This window comes from Saccostrea echinata, unplaced genomic scaffold, assembly GCF_033153115.1.
Source record: "Saccostrea echinata isolate AGI-Se365-2 ecotype Australia unplaced genomic scaffold, CSIRO_AGI_Sech_v1 ptg000083l, whole genome shotgun sequence".
Classification (NCBI taxonomy): domain Eukaryota; kingdom Metazoa; phylum Mollusca; class Bivalvia; order Ostreida; family Ostreidae; genus Saccostrea; species Saccostrea echinata.
In genome coordinates, this window is record NW_026889832.1 from 888,313 (window position 1) to 898,850 (window position 10,538).

The following is a 10,538-nucleotide window of genomic DNA, read 5'->3' on the forward strand; positions in this document are numbered from 1 at the left end:
ATGGCTCATTTCACGGAAGATAATGATAGTGATGGTGAAATACCCGAAGTTGATTTGACACTGCATATACAGCCATATATGTTTGAACCTTTGGCTACAAATCATTTCACTAATAGTTTGCCGGAAAGTGAATCGGATTCAGAATCGGGAAAGGAATCTCCGACAAGATCTGAAGAGGTCACTAGAGAATCTGTCGAGAGTTGGTATGTAGGCTAATTGTGCTTTTTACAGACAACCTTGTCCCCTTTGGTATTAGGTATAGCCACAAACTGCGTAAAATGTGCGAGATCATGGCACTAATCAGTCTAAAATCGAGGTTTTTCTCTTTGTTCAAAATATGTACAATTGTAAGTAAATATTTTTCCTTGAATTTTAAAGTTACGTCTCCGTTTTTTTTTTTTTTTTTTTTTTTTTTTTTTTTTTTTTTTTTGCTTTTCAACCCTCACCCACCCCCAGCTACGGGCATGTCACTTACATGAACGTTCTATGATACGATGTTTACCAGTTTTTATCCAGAACTCAAATGACATATACCATTCCCTCTGTTCGGGTGTAATTGTGGACACTGTGTGGAGATGCCAACCAACAGGGAAAACAAATGCTGCCGAAACACCAACATTGTAGATAGAAAGGTCGACGAGGAATCTCTCCAATGCATTACAGAACATAAAGGTTTCATTGTAAAATGTTTAAATCATTATGTGTTGGAGACTTCTTACTATGAACACATACAGAATACTGACAGACTAAATGAGAGAGAGCCAATCCATGAGTAAGTTTTATAGGCAGGTCAAGGGGGGGGGGGGGGGGGGAGTGTTCCTACCCAAAGGAATTTCAGCATTGTTGAAATATCCATAAATGAATTTTATTCTATACCATTTACAATTCACAGAATAATGACTGAACAGGAAAGGCAATGAAAAAAAAAAAAAGAGGTCAACTCAGTCTCATGTACAGACCACTCAATTTCCCTCACATTTTTTGTCTTCCCTGTTCAGATATCATTTTCCTTTTTTTCTGAGTGATATGGTCACCTCCCCCCCCCCCCTTTTTCACTGTCAAAACCTAAAGTCCAAAATACATGTAATAAATGGATAAATAAGTGCACATATAGAATTATGTTGAACATATCCTCTGCAATATTCCAGGCTTTACTGACATCTTGCCTACAGAAGATTTGTTTGGTGGATTTATCGTAGACTTCGGAAGAAGAATAGACGTATTCTACCATCTTGTGTTGTCAGCAAAATCAGACCGACCTTTCCTTCCCAAACCTACTGTGGTTTTAAATAACCAAAATAACGATAGAATTTGGAAATATTTTATCCAATAAAATCTTGATCTGTGAGCAGCACAATGTCTTCTTTTCTAGCCCTTGCTTCCATTTGAGCACTTGGTATTGGTCTTCCTTTCTCATTTATAGCAATGGCTGCTCGTGCCTCTCCATAAGAATCGTGGATTTCTCTACTGAAGATAAGGTCTTCAAACAGTTCATTCACATAATCTGTCAATTGGAACAAGTAAGCAATTGGGCATCATGCAGGATATACACATGTAGTATTTCTACAAGAGCAGATATAAAAAAAAGGAATCCTATTTTTCCATGTGAGAAATTAAATCTTATCTCCACCTTAGAAACTACCCGGTATTTGATATTCTTCTTGCATACCAAGTAGTTTTCGTAATGAATATGAAATCTGCACTACTTATTTCAAACATTTTAGTATACTCAAAAATGAGTTAATATTGATAGTTCACCGAGGCTTAAAAATTTCGTCAAACACCTTCCTTCCAAATACCTCAAGTACCAGTCTATATTAACAACTGATTTCCTATGAGGCCAACATACAATACCAGTATCTTAAAAGGATTACACTTTTTGACTCAAGAATTTAAATGAAGAGATAATTGGCTATGTACAGTCCCTGAAACGTTCTACTTTCCCATTTTTCCGTTCGCTCACCGTTCGTTCAGCGTGCGTTCACCGTTCGTTCACCGTTCGCTCTCCGTTCACAGTTTTGCGTTCACCGTTCACCGTGCGCTCGCGTTCACCGTTCACAAAGCGTTCAGCGTTCGCTCTTCGTTCCGTTCACTTTGCGTTCACCTTGCGTTCAGCGTTCACCTATCGTTCAGTTTTCATTGTCATTCGAAACTCCGAAGTGAAAGGACTTATCTTTTTGTAGGTTAGGAGTTACAGGTTTTTTAATTTAATAACTAACATATCGTATTTGAAGAATCATTATTTCATGGGGAAAAATATCTACGATATATATTTTTATTATTCTAACTTAGCTGTTAGGTTATTTATTAAATTTCTCTGGAAAATAAATGTTGTTATAAGCACATTCTGTACCTATGTAGAACGATGCTGAAATATTTAACTAAGGGCAATGTGCAAATACATACTTCAAGCACTGCAACATTTCGTTGTTTTGTTAAAGACGACAAATCGTTAATGGAGATATAGTTATCCAAGTCAAATAATTACGCAGCAAAATTACGAAAATATTTATTTCTAACACGTTTTTTTTTTGTCAATTACTACAGAAAATATGATAGAACTAGTTCTAAGAGTTATACATAGTACTACGGATATCGTGTTAATTTATTATCTTTGGAGCGAATTAAATTGATAGTGTGGTTAAAGGAAATATTTATTTAAAATGTAATGCACTACATAATTTTCTCTACTATAATATGTAAAGTCTATAGTTATAGAGAAAAAAAAATCTTTCTTCACCGTAACTTTATATGTTTGCCATTCGATATGATTAATACCCCCCCCCCCTTTTCCCCCTAAATCGGTTACTTAGTCAGTATTGTATTTCCAGAATATTTTAATTAACATTTTTAAAAAAAAGTTAAGGTCTTTTTTAGAACAAAAATTTCAGTCTCAAAACAAACATGCATCTAAAAAAGTCACAAAACAATAGTAGTTCAAAATGTACACGTGTCGGCGGTGGTATTTGGAATTGGCAGAGAGTATGTTTCAAATTCAAGTGTTAATGCCCAATGTATTTCATTCAATTATTATTCAAATGTTGGAATCAAATCTAGAAATGATAAAAATAAATGTTATAACTTGTCGGAAATACTCGCACTTCGTCTTCGATGTGACGAAACTTTCACACCTGCACAGTGTCGAATGATTTTGATTGACAGGACAAGCACGTGGACTTCGTGTGAACTTGAAGCAGGAAAATAAAAACGAGTATGACTGTCAAACAAATGGATATGATTTGTTGATAAAAAGAAAGAGTTACTTTCACTGTCTGATATATTTAGAAAAAAATTTCAAAGTTTTTGTTTGATATAGGTACAAACATTTAGTGAAGCCTGAAATGGGGGGGGGGCTAAAACGGAATCTCTCTCTCTCTCTCTCTCTCTCTCTCTCTCTCTCTCTCTCTCTCTCTCTCTCTCATTTGTCTGGTTAATAAAAACTATAACAGCATATTACTTGAATAACAAGTTCTGAAAAATGAATTTATAATAAATAATATGAATATGTATCTTTGTATTATCTTGTCCGAGTATAATCACGGCCATCTACAGATAAATGCTGCTCAATAAACATGGCCGTAGGAACGGGGAGGGGGCAAGGGGGGGCCGTGCCCCCCCCCCCCGCCCCAATAATTTTGCCGATATATAGATTACTATACTGAACATAGATACTATATGCTTGTGCCCCCCGCAATAAAAAGTCTGATGACCTTTTTTTTTTTTTTTTGCTTGTCAGGAAATTTTTGGTAGTGCCCCCTCAACTATCAACTGAAAATGTATGGTTGTGCCCCCCCCCCCCCCAACCGAATTTGCTTCCTAATAAATCATCATGAAAAATAGATATGACATATAATATATTATTGTATTAAAAATTTAAAATACGAGCGCATAAATGCAAAACGTCCACTGACCTTTGTAATTAATTTTTTTTCATTACTTTACACGAAATCGCCTTAACACGGAGATGTATGAATGGATGTTACAACCACTTTAATTTATTCGTTTTCTCTGATTTGTTATCAAATAAAAACAAACATTTTTATTTTCCAGCTAAAAAAAAATATCTCTTATACTTCAGCGTTCGGCAACAATTGCAATGTTTTAATGCGATAAAAATCGTGTGATTAAAAACTTAATGTGCATGCATCGTCTTTCTCTGGACAATTTTGGAGAATTTATTTTATTGACTTATTTATTCATTCATTTATTGGTTTACTTATTTATTATTGATTTTTTTTTTTTTTTTTTTTTTTTTTTTTTTTTGGCACCTGACATTATAAAACAATAAAATAGTTTCAATGCAAGGAAAAGATCAGAGGCATTCCGAATATATCGTTCATCTTGCGTTCACCGTTCGTTCACCGTTCACTTTGCGTTCGCGTTTGCGCTCCGTTCGCGTTCTGCGTTCGCTCACCGTTCACCGTTCACACATCGTTCACCAAGTTGCGTTCAGCGTTCACAAATCGTTCACTCACCGTTCGCTCTGCGTTCGTTCTGCTTTCGTTCACCGTTCGTTCAGCGTTCGCTCACCGTTTAAGTGGGAATGTAGAACGTTTCAGGAACTGTACACACACTTACTAAAAGTTTGTTGAATTTTTACTTCTTTGGCAACTCCTTCACCTTTCCTTCCCTTTGGGTATGATACACTGTATATCATATCGCCATCTTGGTTCTTTGCCTGCTCCCTGGTTGAATTTTCATTAAAATGCAATGTGGCTAAATATAACCTTAAAAAAGAATTGTGAAAACGGAAAATGAAAAAAAAAATCATATGAAACTGTTCACATTAATAAACCTTAGTGCCCATTAAAGTCTAAAGTAATTCATGCAATACAAGGCAGAACAAAGCTGTCAATTTTCAAAGTTCCTTAGAGTTAATTACATACCGTGCTTCCATTTGTGCATGGAAGAAGTGCACAAACTTGGGGGCAAAATGACAGAGCACCTTGTGGAACGCCTCAAGCCCTGAAGTCTGTTCTGCAGGAGACATTTTTCTGATATCTGTCAAAAGAAGCCTGCCCTTGACAACCTTTTCCAACTCATCGTAAGCCTTGGAACCTTAAAACATAGATAGCTTGTCATAAATAATGTATTTTTTTGAGTTATGATGCTGGAAATATTCAAATAGCATTAGTAATTCATGCTTAAATCTGCAGAGTGCCCACGTATGAATGTTTTTTTAATATACATAAACATTTACAGATATTTATAAAATTTACATGTTATGTAACTAGAAATAGAACCTATGATCACTCCAAACCAAGCAACCATTATTTTTTAAGTTTGATATCCCCTCTCCCATCACCACCAATATTTTTGTTTTTGTTGTTGTTTTTGGATTTATTCTCTTGTCAAATAATTTTCATGAAGGGTTTTTTTTTTCATTTTTTGACTTGGTATGGACACCATAAAAAAAAATTTCAGGATCCACCCATGCTTGTCTACAGACACACAAAGATTCAGATTAGAACCAGCCACTATTTTGTAACTAGCCGTTCCATGTCCACTGAACTATACAGTAAACCACACATAAAGCGAACACGCTTATAATCAACTGACACTTACAGCAAAGTAATTTCATTCCCCTCGACTTTAAAATATATTAAAAACTTAACGGATACAATTAATTACTCTTATAACGAAGCCAAACTGTCCGTCCTTGGCACTTCGTTGTCCACTGAGCTATACAGTAAACCACACATAAAGCGAACACGCTTATAATCAACTGACACTTACAGCAAAGTAATTTCATGTTTTACTTTATTTAAATCATAAGTATATACCACACAAACCTTTATATATATATATATATATATATATATATATATATATATATATATATATATATATATATATATATATATATATATATATATATATATATATATATATATATATATATATACAGTGGCTGCAACGTTATTGTTGACAAACCAATCGTGTAGAATCGTTCGTGTAACGTGCGTGATCGTTCGTGTAACGTGCGAGATCGTGCGTGTATCAGACTCAATCGTTTGCGGTTTTAATCGTGCGTGATCGTGCGTTAAGAAACGTGTAAACTTCGTTTTGTAAGTTTTTATCGGAATGTTATTTGTTATACAAGCATTTCGCTTGTCTGTTTTTTTTTTTAATCCAAATAAAATAAATGAAGCGCGAGTTACATAATTGAAAGCAGAACGAACTAATTATCGCTTGGAAATAAGCAATATAGTAAGTCGTACAATATTGTGTTCTCGTCAAATAGCGTGATTTTTTGTGATAAACCGTACTTATATGTTTAAAGATTTTTTCTCTGATGTTGATTATGTTTACTGCTAATTATGGTCAAGATATTTTTAAAATCAATAGATCAAAAATAGATATTTTTACAAATAAATAAATAAACAATTCTCAATGCTTACATAAATATATAGTCGGCGAATGTACATGTACGCGACATGATTGTCGGGGTTTCGTTTATCAGTGTTTATCTCTGGAGCTTACTTTTAATTATTTTTATAATTTTTGCAAATAAATGATTTGTAAAATAATTGTTGACTTGAGAGATTCACAAATGGAAACATGGAAATAACTTATAATTCAATTCATTTTCATGCCATTTTTTTTCAAACTTATCCCTTTCTGCATATTATGAAATCCAATTCAATCAAAACTCATGGTCCACCTACATGTACATCTACTGATAGAACGAGAAAAAAAAAAACAGTTTTCTTAAGTCGGAGAATTACGTACATAATTATTTGTAATCGAAGATAATAAGTTTTATATGTATTTAGTTCCAGAAATATCCATTTCTATTTTTTTTTTTTTTCATTTTTCAAAGTCAATGAAATAATATCAATAATTATTTGAAATCTACAATAAGTATTAAGCCTTATTTCGTTTTGAAAATATCCATTCCTAAAGAACTTGAACTATTCTGCGTGAAGAATCGTGCGTTTGCGTTAGCAATCGTGTAAGATCGTGTAACGTGTAGAATCGTGTGCGTGAAGGATCGTTCGTGTAACAGATTTTATCGTGCGTTAATCATGCGGAATCGTTCGTGTAACGTGATCGTTCGTGTAAGTTGTCAACAATAACGTTGCAGCCACTGTATATACCTCTACGAATCCAAAGACAGTCTTCAAGATCTCCATGTTCACACCTGGGAAACTCTGTACTATGCCCCTCATGAACACTACACACGTGATTTAAAATAGAACATCACTTCTGGTACACCATCTCCCCATCTCGGCCACTACTCATTGCACACCAGTAAGTGTGATTGCTGATGGACCTTGCCCAATATCCAACAATTTCACAGTTCTTCTTCTTGCTCACAGCTTCGAACTTCTTGTAAATTCCTGAGGCAAGAATTAATTGATATTTGTCACTGATTACCTAAATATACTATTTTATCATTTTTTGAATATTTTCAATGAAATAATTCATTATTATTCATGACATTGTACACAGAATATTTTAAAAGTTTTTGTACACAATTAACAAGATGTGTTTGTGAAACACTGATGCCTCCGTATGGCAGCTCAGGTGAAGGTTAACGTTTCTCAAATGCAAGTCAAAATCAAGGCCAAAAGATAAAAAAATGTTTAATTTGAAAGCCCTAGCTGCAACTGTTCAAAAGTTATGGCGAAGGTTAAAGTTTTTTTAAAAGTAAGTAAAACATCAAGGTCAAGGTCAAAGTTGTTGGTATCCAAACGAAGGTCTTGTCACAAATATTACATATGTAAAGTATGAAAGCCCTAGCACCAACCATTCAAAAATTATGGCCAAGGTTAAAGTTTTCAAAAGTAGGTCAAACTCCTATGTCAAGGTCAAAGGGTCAAAGTGGTTGGTATCCAAAGAAAGGTGATGTTACAAGGATTACATATTTGAAGTATGAAAGCCCTAGCATCAACCATTCAAAAGGTATGGCCAATGTTAAAGTTTTTCAAACGTAGGTCAAACTCCTAGGTCAAGGTCAAAAGGTCAAAGTGGTTGGTATCCAAACGAAGGTTTTGTCACAAAGATTACATATATGAAGTATGAAAGCCCTAGCTCTAACCGTTCAAAAGTTATGGCCAAAATTAAAGTTTTTCAAAAGTAGGTCAAACTTCTAGGTCAAGGTCAAAGGGTCAAAGAGGTTGATATCCAAGGAAGGTCTTGTCACAAAAAATACACATGTGAAGTTTGAAACCCCAAGCACCAACTGTTCAGAAGTTATGCCCAAGGTTAAAGTCTCATAAAATTTTGCAAAAGTGTGTCAAACTCCAAGGTCAAGGTCAAAGGGTCAAATATGATGGTACCCAAGAAAGGTCTTGTCACAAGGAATACACAAGGACAAACAGATAAACAGACAAACAGACAGACAGGACAAAAACAATATACCCCCGGGATCTTTCGATCCGGGGGCATAAAAAGTGTGGACAGACAATTTCTGTCATTCCATGAATACATGTACAATGTATATCTTGAGGCAGGGCCCAAGTTAGCTTACCAATTAATTTTGACCTTATACATGTATATATCAGGTTCATGTGAATATACATGTTTGTTTTGAAACTAAAACATATTTCTTAAATAATTTTTTAACATTTGATCAGATGTTCAGTGTATACATAATAATTAAGTAAAGTTACCTTTAGCTATATGCCAGCAATCAAACCAGTGTATTATTTCTGCATGGGTTTCACGCATATACTTTTTTTTATCTGAGAATGGCGGTCAGTAATCAAATCTGAAATCTGTTGATCCTCTTCTACAATTCTAGCCAGCCCTCTTTGTAAACCCTTTAGCTCCATGGCATAAAAGTTTTTAACTTCATTTTTCTATAATTAAAAACAAACATGTAGTTCAGTTAATGCAAAAAAAAAAAGTTTTCTTTCATTATTTATTTCAAGAAAATTAAGAAAAAATCTAAAACGTAAGGTCAAAGTCATTTCAATTTGAGCATTTTTTGATTGTTTTGATAATTTTAAATTACCTGCACAAGCTGTGTATCCAGAATTGTGTTTGTCTTCAGATCCATCAAAGTTTATAAAAGATATATGGCTGTATGGCCAGGTGAGCAACATCTTCCATCTCCACCCAGCCTCAAAGGTTCTCCAGACTCCCGTGCTCCTGTAAAAGGATGTAGCTGCTCTCTTTGCCAAACATGTTCTATAGTTGGGACTGTTTACAATGACTGAATCTTCATGAATGTTCCAATGCTGAACATCTGAACCGAAGCATATCTACACAATGTTAAGAACTTGTGAGCACTGCCACCAGAAAACAACACAGCTCCTGCAATGATCAAATTACATACGGGCATAGCACAAGATGTTGGCTGGCTTTCCCATTTTTTTCTGAGCACTACAGTTTTCACATAAACTCTTAATGCTAATGTATGAGCTTATGATAGTTTCTTTTAGTGTACATTTGAGTCCACAACTGTAGCCTGATGTAAATAATTGATCTAAGCAGGATTCAAAAACAAACTTTCTTTCCTTGGCAGGGTTAATGTCTTGTTCAGTACCCTGCTACTCATCCTCGCTTTCAGGAATCCAGTCCGAGTCAATGTCATTGTCATCCCCTTCATCTATGGATGTCATGAAGCTGTTATCATGCATGTAACTTTCTTCAGTCTGAGTTCCTGTAGAGATCTTTTCCACTTCAGGATACAAAATGTTTAATTCTGTTTGTAGTTTTACATGGCGTCGCTTCTAAAATAAAACCATAGAATCAAAATAATGGATAGGGGAAGATCAACAAATATTTGTTCTTGTACAGTATATCAATCATATATCATCATGGTATATATATTTTTAATAGCTTATATTGATATTAAGATACTGGTATGAATATTATTATGAAAGATTTAGTAAATATGAGTATATACATCTTAAGAAATATCAAAATTCAAATCATAATTTGTTTACCCCTTTAAAACCGGACCTCCCCCTTTCCTAAAGAATAAAAGGGGCAACCAGAAACATTCTAAAACTTACACCTACATCATATGTTGTCTGGGACACTGTGGAATAGCATTGAACATGTTGAACATTTCTTTCTTTTCCTGTACAGACTGTGTCACCTGATGCTTGATCATGTTGATGGACATCACAGTCTTGTTGTGGGAATTCATCAATATCACTGGCAGATGTTTCATGATTAGCACCTAAAACCTACAGTGCATCAATACTCATCTTTATTAAGCAAGTTATTGAATAATCCAATAAATATGCAGTGTATAATGCACTGGTGCATCAAACATGCTCAGAAGTGTTAAAATACACGTTGCCTTGTTTACGCATACAGTCCCTGAAACGTTCTACTTTCCCACTTGAACGGTGAGCGAACGCTGAACGAACGCAGAGCGAACGGTGAGCGAACGCAGAGCGAACTGTGAGTGAACGATGTGTGAACGCTGAACGCAACTTGGTGAACAGTAGGTGAACGCTGAACGGTGAGCGAACGCAGAACGCGAACGGAGCGCGAACGCGAGCGCAAAGTGAATGGTGAACGCAAGATGAACGATTTATTCGGAATGCCTCTGATCTTTTCCATGCATTGTATCT

General features: G+C 34.9%; 2 pseudogenes; one reads left to right on the top strand and one right to left on the bottom strand.

The window, feature by feature from the left end:
• Positions 1-1,320, top strand: LOC133176844 (P2X purinoceptor 7-like; annotated as a pseudogene).
• Positions 1,321-1,338: 18 nt separating this feature from the next.
• LOC133176845 (uncharacterized) lies at positions 1,339-9,579 on the bottom strand (annotated as a pseudogene).
• Positions 9,580-10,538: the final 959 nt, after the last annotated feature.